Here is a 15,494-nt window from a genome sequence, read left to right on the forward strand (position 1 = left end):
ATCACACTAGGTGAACTGAAAAGGTGCTGCAATTTGTAAGACCTGTTTTGAGAGTGGGACAAGTCACATTCCATCAGTTTCTGTATAGGCACATATTAGTATTGTGTGTGCTTCCTGGAAATCAATGGTGAGGGATTGTATGTTGGTTGCCAGATACACATGCAGCCCATGAGACCAGCGAGGTTGTGGTGGAAGTTATAGCCATTTGCGCTAGGGGCAGGGTGAGCAAGAGCACTTGTAGTCAGACCTAGAGGACTCTTAGACAAGGGTGCAACTATGTCGCTTAGATTATGGGCATTCGATTTAGGTGAGTGGTAGCATGGCACCTCAACGACGACAATCTCGACAGAAGTAATGGGGGCAGGGTATACAATTAGAGATGGGTTAGGAATAGTCGAACCAATCAGATCAAGAGTGTTCTCAATATCCTAGACAAAGGTATCGATCACGTATGGCACGACTAAATGGGTATACGATTAGAGGCATCACATCCACAACTATTTTTTTATCGTAGCATAAGTTTCCACATAGATCATAACCTTATCTACCCAATCAAAAAAATCTACATATTTTGGATGAAGAACACAATTGTTTGGGACAATAAACTAAGGAATGGCTTGACTAATCTTGTCGGGAATGATCAAACCCATTGGGTCAAGGGTCTTCTGAATGATCATAATGAACATATCAATTACGTGTGGCAGAAATGAGATAGGTATTTTATCATAGGCATCAAATCCAGAATTATTCCATTGTTTTTAGCTTAAATAGCAAAATGGGTCATATCCTTTTACCCCATTAAACAAATCTACATCTTTTGGATGGAGAGCTCAAATGTTTGTACTAATCACTTTAGGAATGATCGGACTAAGTAAGTCAACAATGATCGAACCAGTCGGGTTACGAGTGCTCTGAATGACCAAGATAACGGTATTGATCCGGTCTCGCACGACTTTGCTGGGGGTATCCATCATGTTCAGCATGACTGGGATAGGAGTAGCCATTAGTTTTGTATGAGCAGAGTTGCCCGATCTGGTTCATTGATAACATGCAATTTTATCATGCAAAATCATGGAATTTATAAGAAATTTCACCTAAAACATTAATATTGCATGTTATCATTATGAAAATATAAGCAATTTCCAAAAAAATTTGATTTTTTACAATTTTATGAATTTTTAGTTAATTATGCACAATTTTCTGGTTTTATTTTTATGGAAAAATGATTTTTAAAGTCAAAATATATTTTTAAATGAATTTATTTCAGTTGAAAATATATTCTTTTAATTTTATGATTTTTCCACATTTTTTAAGAATTTTCTGGGATGATTTAGAGCCAAAAATGAAATTTATTTCATAAAAAAATCATTCTCGGAATTGTTTTTATTAATCACAGGCGTAAATATCAAATTTTTATTGTTTAAAGGGCAATTTTCCGATTTTTTTAACCGCGAGGGTTTTTTTATAATTTTCCACGCGATTTCTATTGTTTTTTCTTTTATTTTCCGGGGGTACGTGGCGCTTCCGCAGAAGGCCACGTCGCCCTCTACTGCTACAAAGCGAAATAATTCATGGTTTTTCGAATAAAAAAAATTGATTTATGCCTCTGTGCGTAGCGCGGTGCGCGCCACGCACAGAGGGCGACGTGTCACGCCATCGCGCATCGAGCGCTTTGTACTCACCTGTCGCGTACAAATCAAACATATTGTGTTTTGAAATTTTTCTGTTATGCAGGGGTACGTGGCACAATTTCGTGGCTCAGCGCTTGAACAAAGGCCCACCGATCGGCGAATCAGAGCGCGCCACGTCGCACTTTAACCGCTCGACCTGAGGAGAGAGAAAATAAATTCAAAATTAGGCCTAAATCTTCAAAAAATCATAACTTTTCACCCTGATATCCAAATGACCTGAAATTTTCAGGGTTTGTTTGTAATAATCCTAACCACCTTTCTGAGCCAAGAACACTATAAATTGGGCTCAGAAAGGTGGCGAAAAAAAATCTTTGATTTTGAGCTCCAATACAATTGGCCTGGAGGACACAGCTTATTTCAACAGTTCAGATCCGGATTGGGGCCTCTCCAAAGTCTTGTAAGTCTTTATACCTCTTCAGATTCGTGATTTCTTGAAGTTCTAACATGCCAAGGCATAGGCGAAAGGTATATGCCCTAGATTCATGAATTTTTAGAGAGAAGCAGAGGATCTTTGGTTAGAAACCAAAAATTCTATCTTAGGAGTTAGATCTAATCATAATTCAACATTTTCTATCAGTTAGATCTGTCAGTTTTGACAGATCTGATTGTTTAGACAAAAATCCCCAAATTTCATACACTTTCTCTCTCTAGATTAAACTTTCACTTTCTCTCTCTAAAATTCAATATTCAAGTTTCAATTCTTTAATCCTCATCAATCTGAACTTCCACACAAAATTTCATTCAAAAATTCTCTCATTCAATACCTTAATCCTAAAAATTTCATAAACTCTCTTAATTTTCTCTCTCTTCAAGTCTCTTACATTGAAATTCCACTTAAATTCACTAATTCACTCAGAAATTCTTCCAGACTGCCTCTCTAGGGTTCGACTCCTTACTCATCATTTTACTAAAATCTAAATTGAGAAAGGAATTATAAATTTCATTGCATAAGCCTAAGCAAACAACGACAAATTAGCGATTATAAACCCTAAAATTTAGGCTTATCAATTGGCGCCGTTGCCGGGGAGGCACAGTGATTACAAGATTTCTGAGACAATTCTGAGACAGAGGAACTCTGTTTCTGAATTTTCTGAAATAGTTAATTGAGTTTAAAGAATTTCAAGATTCAGTTATTTTCTTGATATTAATTGTCATTTCTTAAGAGTTTATGCTATTCTTTAAAATTCTTTTGAGTTCACTGGAAGGTTAACAGTTTCTTTTGAGTTTCTGTTGCATGAACAGTAGAAGATCTCTTCTACCTCAGTTAGTGGAGAACACTGAACAGCAAAACAGTAGAAGAAAGACGAAGGTAAGATTCGAAGACGAGATGGAAGACGAAAGAGAAGAGAATGTAGATCAAGGAAGCAGAACTTTAAGGGAGATGGCTGCTCCCAAAGAGTACAAAGCTTTCACTAGCATTACAGCCTCACTGCCTGGAAATGTTAATTTCAAAGTGGATCCAGCAATGATAAATCAACTACCCACTTTTCATGGTTTTATTACGGAAGAACCTTATAATTTTTTGGATTGTTTTTCTAATCTTTGTGGAGCTTATCATTTTGCAGGAGTACCACAAGACTTTATCAAGCTTCAACTCTTCCAATTTGCATTAAAGGATAGAGCTCATGAGTGGTTCATGGGGACTGGTAAAGAATTTAAATCATGGAATGAATTACAATCTTGTTTTCTTAATAGATATTTTTCCTACGGTAAAACTAATGCATTGAAAAAGGCTATAAGAGATTTCTGTCAAGGAAATGACACCTTAGGTGAAGGATGGGAACGTTTTATGTCATTAATCAGAAAATGTCCTCAGCATGGAATTCCTGATTATGAGTTAGCACAAATTTTTTATGGAGGATTAGACTATCAAGATAAACAACTAATAGATATAGCTAGTGGAGGAAGTTTCATTAACACTAGGGCAGATAAATCCTTTAAAATCTTAGAGGACCTTGTGGAGGATTGGGCATTTAGGCAAAGTTGCACATACAATGCAAGAGATGCACCTGGGAAACGAGGTGGTATTCTCGAAGCAAAAGGTATGGACAATGAAAAAAGGATTGAAAAACTTGAAAGAGAGGTGAAAGAATCATTAGTGGATATTGCTGAAAATTAAGTGTATTTTAAGTGATGCATTAGCTCCTTTTAAGCAAGTTCAATCAGTTAATAGTTTTGGGTTGCCTCAGCAGGGTGGGTCAAGTTCTAATTTGAATTATACTAACCCTTCACAATTAGAAGATTTGAATGTTGTAGGAGGACAGCAAGCGGGGCCATCTGAATGGCAACATAAGTCATCATTTGGGCAGCAACAATGGAGCAATGCAAACAATAATCCATACCAACAGAGGCAACAGTTCAAGCCCAGAATACCTCATCAAGATCAAGATCATACCATGAATAGTTATCAGCCTTATAAATCTCAACCAAATCAAGGTTTTGATCAAAATAACGCCTCTATAATGGAAATGTTGAGAAAAATGCAGGAAGATACTGAAGCAAGGGAAAGGAGGTATGAAGAAGAAGGGAGGAGATATGAAGAAGAAAGGCAACTCATGATGAGAAGGATGGAGTCGCTAGAAAGAAGTCAAGAAGCTAGATGGAATCAAGCCAATATGAGAATTCAAGGTACTATAGAAGAAACAATTCCTAAGATGGAAAATTCAGGTCAACTTCCTACTCAACCTCTCATTAATCCTAGGAATATCTCATCTATTATTGATAATGGTATTTCTAATAGCACATTCTCTGATTCCTTTTATGAGTATACACATGATCCCCTTGAAATGAATGATGATAGTGGAAAAGTGAATGCAATATCTAAACTTAGGAATGGAAAAATCATAGAAAAAGTGGAAGATGATAATTTAGTGGTAGAAGATGATGAAGAAAAGGATGAGGATGAAGAAATAGTAGGACAGAACACAGGTGAGGGAGAGGAAAAGAAGACGTTAGATCCTAATCCTAAAGCCTATACTCCACCAATACCTTTTCCGAGTGCATTGAAATCTTCTAAGCAAAAACCAACTAATGAGAATTTGATTGAGCTATTTAAGAATGCCACCATCACTATACCCATAACAGAAGCCATCCAGCATATTCCTGCATATGCAAAATATGTTAAGGAACTATGCACTCCTGCTAGAAAAAAGACAAGGATACAACTATCCGAAACCATAAGTGCGGTCATTTCTGAAAATATTCCCATTAAGAAGAAAGATCCAGGAGCTCCTTTGATTAAATGTGAAATAGGAGGACTAGTGTTTAGTAAATCATTATTAGATACTGGTGCTAGTGTCAATATCATGCCGAAACCTTTGTATGATAAATTTAAATTTGGAGATTTAGAACCGATTTCAATTGAGTTACAATTGGCGGACGGATCAATTAGAGAACCATATGGGGTAGTGGAAGATGTGATTGTACAGGTTGCTGGATATAAATTCCCAGTAGACTTTATTGTTGTAGATATTAAAATAGTAGGAAAACTTTGTCATGCTCCTATAATTTTGGGAAGACCCTTTTTAGCCACCGCAAGAGTTAATGCCGATTTTGATACAGGGGTGGTTACTATGAAAGTAGGAAATGAAACTATTGAGATTTAAATTCCAAAACTCATGAAAGGTCCCAGGGATACTAGGAATGACATTTGTTTTATTGAGTTGGTGGAGGATGAAAAAATTGATGATAATTCACCTTTTCATGATTTATGTTCACTTTATGATGATTTTGAGAATGGCGGGTACTATTTTGATGATTTGAATCAAGCTATAGAATAATTATTTCCAGTTGATAGTGATTTACAGTTTTTGCATTCTAACAGTTCAAGTATCTCACCATTAGGCTTGCATTCTGAAATTGAATTGAAACTATTACCTTCATGCCTAAAATATTACTTTTTAGAGCAAGGTAATAGTAAACCTATAATCATATCATCATCCCTTTCAGCTGATCAAGAGAAGAAATTAATCACTTCTTTATCAAGCTATGATCATGCTCTTGGATGGAGGTTAAGTGATATTAAGGGTATCAACCCAAATACTTGTAGACACAGAATTTTCTTGGAAGAAAATCCTAAGTCTATAAGGCAACCGCAAAGGAAACTTAACCCAATTATGGCGGAAGTTGTTAAGACAGAAATCATGAAATGGTTAGATGCTGGATTTATTTATGCTATATCAGACAGCCCATGGGTCAGCCCAATTCATCACCAATACATGTGGTGCCAAAGAAAACGGGATTGACCGTAAAAAACGAAAGGAGAAGAAGTGCAAACAAGAGTCGCTTTAGTTGGAGAATATGTATAGACTATAGGAAATTGAATGCTGTAACAAAGAAAGATCATTACCCATTGCCATTTATTGATCAAATTTTAGAAAGATTAGCTGGACATGAATATTACTGTTTTCTTGATGGATATTCCGGATATAATCAAATCGAGATTGATGAACTTGATCAAGAAAAAACCACTTTTACTTGCCCAGTAGGAACTTTTGCATTTAGAAGAATGCCTTTTGGGTTATGCAATGCACCAGCAACTTTTCAAAGATGTATGACAGCCATGTTTTCTGACTTAATTGGCAATGGTTTAGAGGTTTTTATGGATGATTTTTCTGTTTTTGGGACATCTTTTGACAATTGTTTGAGTAATCTTGAAAAAGTTTTGCAGATTTGTGCCAAGAACAACCTGGTGCTAAATTGGGAGAAGTCCCATTTCATGGTAAAGGAAGGGATAGTGCTGGGACATCACATCAGCAAAAATGGAATCAAAGTGGACAGGGCAAAAGTGGAAAAAATTCAGAACCTAGCCCTGCCCACAACACTCAAAGAACTTAGGGGTTTTCTTGGGCATGCTGGCTTCTATAGGAGATTCATTCCAAATTTTGCAAAAATAGCAAAACCTCTAACTCAACTCACATCTAAAAATGCTGAATTTACATTTGATGATAATGCTAAAAATGCTTTTTTGCAGATTAAGGAAGCACTAGCTCAAGCACCTATACTCAAAGCACCAAATTGGAACTTCCCTTTTGAAATAATGTGCGATGCATCTGACTTTGCTGTGGGAGCTGTGCTGGGACAGAGAATTGAAAAGAAGCTAGTAGTGATATACTATGCAAGCAAAACACTGAATGAGGCTCAGGTAAATTACACTACAACTGAAAAAGAATTGCTTGCTATAGTATTTGCCCTTGAAAAATTTCGATCTTATATCTTAGGTAGTAAAATAGTAGTTTTTTCTGACCATTCTGCTTTAAAATTTTTACTTAATAAAAAAGAAACAAAACCAAGATTAATTAGATGGATTCTCCTTTTACAAGAATTTGACATAGAAATTAAAGATAAACCTGGACGTGAGAACCTAGTAGCCGATCATTTATCAAGATTACTTGCAAACGATGAAATTCCAATTAATGATTCTTTTCCTGATGAGCATATTTTGTTAGTTGAATCTAAAAAGCTTCCTTGGTATGCTCATATAGTGAACTATTTAGTAACTGGTTTATTACCTGAAGATTGGGATTTTTATGATAGGAAACAGTTTTTTAAGGATATACAATACTACTACTATGATGAACCTGAATTATTCAAACTTGGTGTGGATGATGTTTTTAGAAGGTGTGTGCCAGAAGAAGAACAAATTCATATTTTAGAAGCTTGTCATTCATCTTTATGTGGGGGACATTATGCTCATAAGATAACCGCATTTAAGGTTTTAAATAGCGGATTTTTCTGGCCTAATCTTTTCAAAGATGCATTTAAATTTTGCCCAAGTTGTTTGAAGTGCCAAGCTGCAGTGAATATCAAGAGTAAAGACAGAATGCCACTTCAGCCTATCATTGAGGTTGAATTGTTTGATCTTTGGGGAATCGACTTTATGGGACCATTCCCAAACTCCAACGGGTATGAGTACATTTTAGTGGGGGTTGACTACTTCTCAAGATGGGTGGAAGCCATTCCTACAAGGTCAAATGATCATAAGGTGGTATTAACTTTTATTCAGCGTCATATATTTTGCAGGTTTGGATTTCCTAAAGCAATAATTAGTGATGGTGGGAGCCATTTCAATAATGTCCATTTAAGAAATCTCTTTAAAAAATATGGGGTTCACCATAGATTGACTACCCCATATCACCCTCAAGCAAATGGACAGGTTGAAAATACAAATAGGGAGATCAAAAATATCCTTAAAAAAATTGTTAACCCTAATGATAAAGACTGGTCTATTAAACTAGATGATGCTTTATGGGCTTATAGAACTGCTTATAAGACACCTCTAGGGATGTCACCTTATAGGTTAGTTTATGGGAAAATGTGTCATCTTCCTGTGGAGTTAGAACATAGAGCTTTTTGGGCTATTAAGAAGCTTAATCTTTCTCAAGATATTGCAGGGAAGAATCGTCTTTTGCAGATTCATGAACTCCAAGAGTTACGAAATGAAGCATACATGAATTCAAGGATCTACAAAGAGAAGATGAAAAATTTTCATGATAAGATGATTAGCAATAAGCAACTCTTTGTTGGACAAAAGGTATGACTTTATAATTCTAGGTTAAAGCTCTTTCCAGGAAAACTTAAATCAAGGTGGGATGGACCTTATGTTATCGAGACTCTTTTTGATAATGGTGCTGTTTTAATTGTGGATCAAAAAACAGGTGAAACATCAAAGGTGAATGGACAGAGATTAAAACCATATGTGGAGCTTGAAGTTCCTGAGCCACCTTCTGTTAGTCTTTTGGAGAATTCCATCACAATATAAAATAAAAAAATAATAATAATTAAAAAATAATAATAATAATAACAATAGAAAAATAGAAAAATATTTCCATTGCATGTTTTTGGAATAATTTTTTTTACATCAGTTTGATCATTTTGTACTTAAAATCTCCCCAGTTATCTGATTTGTACAAGAAGATCAGTCTCAACAGAAAGAAATATCTAGTCCGCCTTGGAACTGTCAAAAATGTCACCTTCGTCGGTTTGAAATTTCTAACCCCTACCTTATTAAATTTAAATTCTTATTCATGCATGAGGACATTGCATCATCCAAGTAGGGGGGAGAGGGGTTAGAAAACCTTATTAAATGGGTAAGATCACTATTTCTAATTACTTTGGGAATATATTCGCTTTTCTCAATTATTTTTTATCTCAATTGCAAGAATGAAGCAAAATTTATTTTTAAGGGATTACTCCCTTGTGTTGGCATGTTGCTTGCTTTATTTGTTTTCCTTGCTTTTAAGTGATAAGCAATTGAGAAATATCTTCCACTTACTGTTTGCAACTCCTACCACTCGATTTTTTTTCTCTGCATTTATGACCATGAATGACTAGTAGAGAGGAATAATTCATATTTCTTTTACCTAGTGGTGAGGTAGATGCTTCTTCGATTGTAATCAACCATAACCCAACTTTGATGAGAATTGTTTTTTTATCCTTGAACATAAGAACGTGTGTAGAGAAGTTAGGCTTTTCAAGCGGATCATGAGCATGTTAAGGAGGAATAAATTATGATTTTAGGCAATGTGGGAGTCATTTCTAAGTTGTTGAGATAACTTTTTGAAATGGTTGAGAAATCCTTGAGATTCTTGAAGGTTTGGTAAACCACTAAGACTTCAAGGTTCATAAAAATTCTATTTCAAAAACACTCTAGCTTGACCAAGTCGTTCCTTCCCCCCTAGACAAAAGGACGTAATAAACCCCAAAAGGTGAAAATCTTCAAGGGAACTACGCTGTCAAATCTACATTTGCAACAAAAAAAGAGTGGGTTAGTTGCAATGGCACATGTACAGTGAAATAAGTGGCTCGGCCGCAAATAAGTGCCCCCGCAACTAGCTAAGTGAGAATTTTGAAAGAAGATTTTCCAAAAAAAAAAAAAAAACTTCAACTTGTAGAAATGAGACAAGCACCTTGCCCAAAAATCTTTTATAGCCTAAGGGAAATAAAAGTCCAAAATCTAGGGAGGGGGAATTAATTTTCAAATCTTCTTTTCTTCTAATTATGGCCTTGAATCATCTTAGTGAATCTGGACATAAGGAGTCTCGGATATTTCCCTTATTCGATTAGTTATCTTTTGATGATAAAGATTTGATCCTTGCATTCCTGCGAAGGTTAATGCCTAATTTTCATGGTTCTTTTCTTCTCAAGATGTGATTGATATTAGAAACACTTCATGCACATCTATTCTTATTTTCATGGATAAAGAAGGAAAGTCAAAGTGAATTGAATGTCATTGCTAAGGGACTAGCAATGTTTAATTAGGGGGGTATGATAACATGCACTTTTATCATGCAAAATCATGGAATTTATAAGAAATTTTCACCTAAAACATTAATATTGCATGTTATCATTATGAAAATATAAGCGATTTCCAAAAAAAGTTGATTTTTTTACAATTTTATGAATTTTCAATTAATTATGCACTATTTTCTGATTTTATTTTTATGGAAAAATGATTTTTAAAGTCAAATGAATTTATTTCAGTTGAAAATATATTCTTATAATTTTTCTGATTTTTCCACATTTTTTAAGAATTTTCTGGAATCATTTAGAGCAAGAAATGAAATTTATTTCATAAAAATCATTCTCGGAATTGTTTTTATTCATCACAGGCGTAAATATCAAATTTTTATTGTTTTAAGGGCAATTTTTTGATTTTTTAACCGCGAGGTTTTTTATAATTTTCCACGCGATTTCTATTGTTTTTTCTTTTATTTTCCGGGGGTACGTGGCGCTTCCGCAGAAGGCCACGTCGCCCTCTACTGCTACAAAGCGAAATAATTCATGGTTTTTCGAATAAAAAAAATTGATTTATGCCTCTGCAAAGTGCGCGCCACGCACGCAGGGCCACGTGTCACGCCATCGCGCCTCGAGCGCTTTGTACTCACCTGTGTGCAAATCAAACATATTGTGTTTTGAAATTTTTCTGTTATGAAGGGTACGTGGCACAATTTGGAGGCTCAGCGCTTGAACAAAGGGCCCACCGCGCGAATCAGAGCACGCCACGTGGATCGGCTAACAACCTGAGGAGAGAGAAAATAAATTCAAAATTAGGCCTAAATCTTCAAAAAATCATAACTTTGCACCCTGATATCCAAATGACCTGAAATTTTCAGGGTTTGTTTGTAATAATCCTAACCACCTTTCTGAGCCAAGAACACTATAAATTGGGCTCAGAAAGGTGGCGAAAAAAAATCTTTGATTTTGAGCTCCAATACAATTGGCCTGGAGGACACAGCTTATTTCAACAGTTCAGATCCGGATTGGGGCCTCTCCAAAGTCTTGTAAGTCTTTATACCTCTTCAGATTCGTGATTTCTTGAAGTTCTAACACGCCAAGGCATAGGCGAAAGGTATATGCCCTAGATTCATGAATTTTTAGCAAGAAGCAGAGGATCTTTGGTTAGAAACCAAAAATTCTATCTTAGGAGTTAGATCTAATCATAATTCAACATTTTCTATCAGTTAGATCTGTCAATTTTGACAGATCTGACTGTTTAGACAAAAATCCCCAAATTTCATACACTTTCTCTCTCTAGATTAAACTTTCACTTTCTCTCTCTAAAATTCAAAATTCAAGTTACAATTCTTTAATCCTCATCAATCTGAACTTCCACACAAACTTTCATTCAAAAATTCTCTCATTCAATACCTTAATCCTAAAAATTTCATAAACTCTCTTAATTTTCTCTCTCTTCAAGTCTCTTACATTGAAATTCCACTTAAATTCACTAATTCACTCAGAAATTCTTCCAGACTGCCTCTCTAGGGTTCGACTCCTTACTCATCATTTTACTAAAATCTAAATTGAGAAAGGAATTATAAATTTCATTGCATAAGCCTAAGCAAACAACGACAAATTAGCGATTATAAACCGTAAAATTTAGGCTTATCATTCGTCCAGGTTGATCAGCTCTAAATTGACCCGACTGATTGGCTCTATTTTGGCGTGGTCAATTGGCTATATGTTAGCATTTCATTCTATTGGGAGAGTGGTGTCCGATATCCCATCAGAAAATGGCAGTTAGATATAGCCACGTGGGTACATCCAATGGCCAGTAGGCACATCCAATGGATGTGGATGCTATGCATCCATTTGACGTATTAGACACATCAAATGGATGCTGATGTGTCTCTTCTACAATGGCATGACTGACTGATCGACTTGCAAGTCATGCGTTGGATGTCGGCCAACGTCGTGGCCCGCATTGGATTCCGACAGTGTTGAACTACTTCGACAACGAAGTTAAATGTTTGTAACGAAGTAAAAATCAATAAAGTAAAAAAATAGGATAGAAAACTTACCTTAGATCTCTAATCTGCCTAGAAAAGAGCTATACTAATCTGTTTGAGACATATTTTAAGGATCTAACCCAAAATATTTCTACCCTACAAAGGTAACAAAACTGGTTTGTGTGTGATTTGAGATCAGGCGAGGGAGACTCATTCAAAAGTGGCAAAACTTGCAAGAGCAAAAACTCTAACACTTTAATTTACCTCTAGAAATCCAATAAATCTTCAATATTTTTTGAAGAATCTAATAAAACTTGTTTGAGCATGATATAATATTGGATCAGGGATATACATGCAACAATATCAGAATTTGTAAGCAGAAAAGTCATAAATCTTCCAATTGCCGAAACAAGGGTTGGAATTCAGAAGATTTCTACCCTACCAATCCATTTAAACTGGTTTGAGCTCAATGGGAGATCAAATCAGAAAGTTACGAGCTAAACACTGAAATTCAGAAGAGAGAGAAGCCCTGCTCAAGGAAAGAGAAATTTTTTTTAGAACCATGCTGGTGGAATAGTATGTTTACTTATCATTAATCATTCCAACTAATCATTCATTTTATGTGAGCTTAGTATGTTTACTAATCACCAATCACTCGTTATGAGTTTTCTTGATTTTCAGGTCTCTTCCTAACTGTTCTTCCAACACTATTAACTGTAAAATAACTCACACTATGCATAAATTCAAGTATGGTAAAATCATGATCTGCTCATAGAGCCAAACTTCCCTGCATGAGACATTGATCAAAAGTAAACTCATTTGCTAAAATGGAATTAAATATTAATCAATTTGTGATAAGAGATAGGTCCAAGCTTTGTGTGGTGCATAGGAAAGAAAGCACGCGTATCATCTAACTGCACCCAACTGCTGAATCCATGCATGATTCTCTAACTAATGTGAGTAAAAATTTCAATGATTGATGCACTGAAACCTGATAAACTCAGTCTTATTCTTCATGCATTGTTCTTCCTTCCCGTTTGCAAGTGATGTGTCTAAAAATGGGCTATTTTATTTGTAATTATATCTCTCTCTTCTGTTTTGACTTATGCATTGAGAGTTGTATATTTTCTGTACTCCATGCTACATATAGAGTGCCAAAAGGGTCCATCCACAGACAGCCAGTCAACCAATTGTCCGAAACATGATATCGGTTGTGGTATAGGGAAGAGATCGAAGCAATAAAAAATACATCAATTCAGTGATATATCGAGTTTCTAAGATTGTTAGTTCTTATAGACTTTGTGTACCTCCATGGGGCGTGCTCGTGGAACCTCTTTTGATTCTCGGCTCTCCCATTCAAAAACAGTCAACAAAATGAGGTATAGAGAGGGTATCCAACCTCTAGGTACAAAACCCATAAAATATAAACTACAGATATGCCAACAATGTATTTACTTATTGAAAGCACATATTTAGTATATGTTGACTTTGGCATAGAGTTTACCTTGATTATGTTGACCTTGGCATGCTTCTACACATATTGTGTTGACCTTGAACTGTTTCACCTTAACCTGGATGATCTGAATTAGCCTTAATTTGACCTTAATTATGTTGACTTGGTTGACTGTGACTTCTCGATGTAGAACTCGTTGACCTTAACTTTCTTGACATGGACCATGTGAACCTTAGTGTGGTTGACCTTGAAATGTTGGCTAGAAAATGAGTATACCCTGGTTGAGTATGAGTTTCCTTAACCATTCAGAAGCAATGTGGAATAAAAATGAATTCAATAGCCACGATGACTAAGAAAAGATTATTCTGGAAACTAAATGAATGATGTAAGCAAACCTCGTTTTACATTTTGTGCACTGAGTATGAAGATATAAGTGCTTTTAAAGTATTATTCACTGACAATGATACGCTATGAAGACAATAATTAAATTGTGGAAGGAAAGAGAGCACCTGCTTTGAAAATAATATGAGAAGAATACACATGAAATAAAGGCTGGTTATATGTATGATTTAAGTAGGGGAAAAATCCTTTCTATCAGACAAAGATACACTGATAGATAGATGTATAAGATGAGAAAAAAAAACTTTGCTGTTAATTATTGAGATTTTAAACCAGGAAAGTAGATAACTTATGTAATATAAAGATAGAGGTTAAGCCTTCTTGAGCTTAAGTTTCCTTATAAAGCTAGTAGCTACAGCGTCGCACGGAAACTTTCTGGGATCAGTTGAAAACTGAAATGTATCATGGATATAGAGATACAAAAGAATAAAAGTATAATTCTTGTGGTATTGTTCTGTTTTGCCGTGTATTTTTTAAATTGCAATATAAATAATCCTTCATCACAAAAAAAATGTCATTGAAATTCAACATTAAATACTTAAAATGAATTATTAAATTTTCTCATAATTAGATCACTTGTAAGATTCAGAACATTGAATACATTTCGTATCATATCATACTCGGGAAAAAATACGTATGACCTTTATCAAAAAATAAATTAAACTTTATAGGAATTGACATAATAAATCAGTTTAAGCAATACCACATCGAAATAAATGGATTCAATAGTATCCCCTGATTATTTGTGATATTGTTGTATCCAGGTCATGGTTTATATTTTAAGCACTTACAATCAAAAACTTCTCATAGATTAAAAGTCTCCCGGTTTTCTGTTTGGGGCCTTGGGCATTAAACTTGCCTCCATTGACTTTCAAATCATTTCAGAAGCATATAATTATAAAAGGTTCTAATTTTTTATGCTTCAAGTACTTGCATTGTTTCTCTAAGGCTCTCACGAGAAACCATCAAGAGGAGTTTCTTTGCATTAAGAGTATAAAAACAAGACTCATAACATTTAAATTTAATAATAGTATTATCATGATCAATGTGCATTAACTTCCATAAAATTCATTATATATTTTCATCCTGCTGAGTCGTATGATTATTTTAATTAGAAACTTTGTTTGAATGCTTCTAACCTTAGATTAAATACTCAATTCTAAAGTTCTAATATTTATAAGTGAACCCAGTGTCTTGCTTGTATTGAAAAAATCCTGATTCTAGCATTGTACATAGACACATAGATTGGAGGAGTCGCTTGAACAGTGGAGACAGAATAATTGAGACTTCGAAACATTTCTTCAGACTTTCTTATTCTTTTCCATTTAGTTGCCCATAAATTTTATCATTTTTTTTTCTAACAGCTTAGTTTTCCCATTTCTAACAATATAAGTGCCTATCCTCAAGGTTCCAGTTCTGAATTCCATCCCTTACATATAATCCATTATTTTTTCAATACTCTCCTACATCTTCATTTCCCTTTGTTGTGAATCCAGAATATGGCCCTCTCTATCTGTTTAGCCACTCTAAATTTATAGTATCTATCACTAAACAATCATCCAAAATATCATACCTGTCACCCTGAAACCCTAACTCAACTATTGGTCACTATGATTCAAAATAAAAATAAATTCAAAATTAAATTTACATATTCAATAAGACTAGCATGAAACTCGACATAAAAATTGCTTCCTGAATTATCAAAACGACTAAAAGCACTCA

Source organism: Wolffia australiana, chromosome 4 (genome assembly GCF_029677425.1).
Source record: "Wolffia australiana isolate 7733 chromosome 4, ASM2967742v1".
NCBI classification, from domain to species: domain Eukaryota; kingdom Viridiplantae; phylum Streptophyta; class Magnoliopsida; order Alismatales; family Araceae; genus Wolffia; species Wolffia australiana.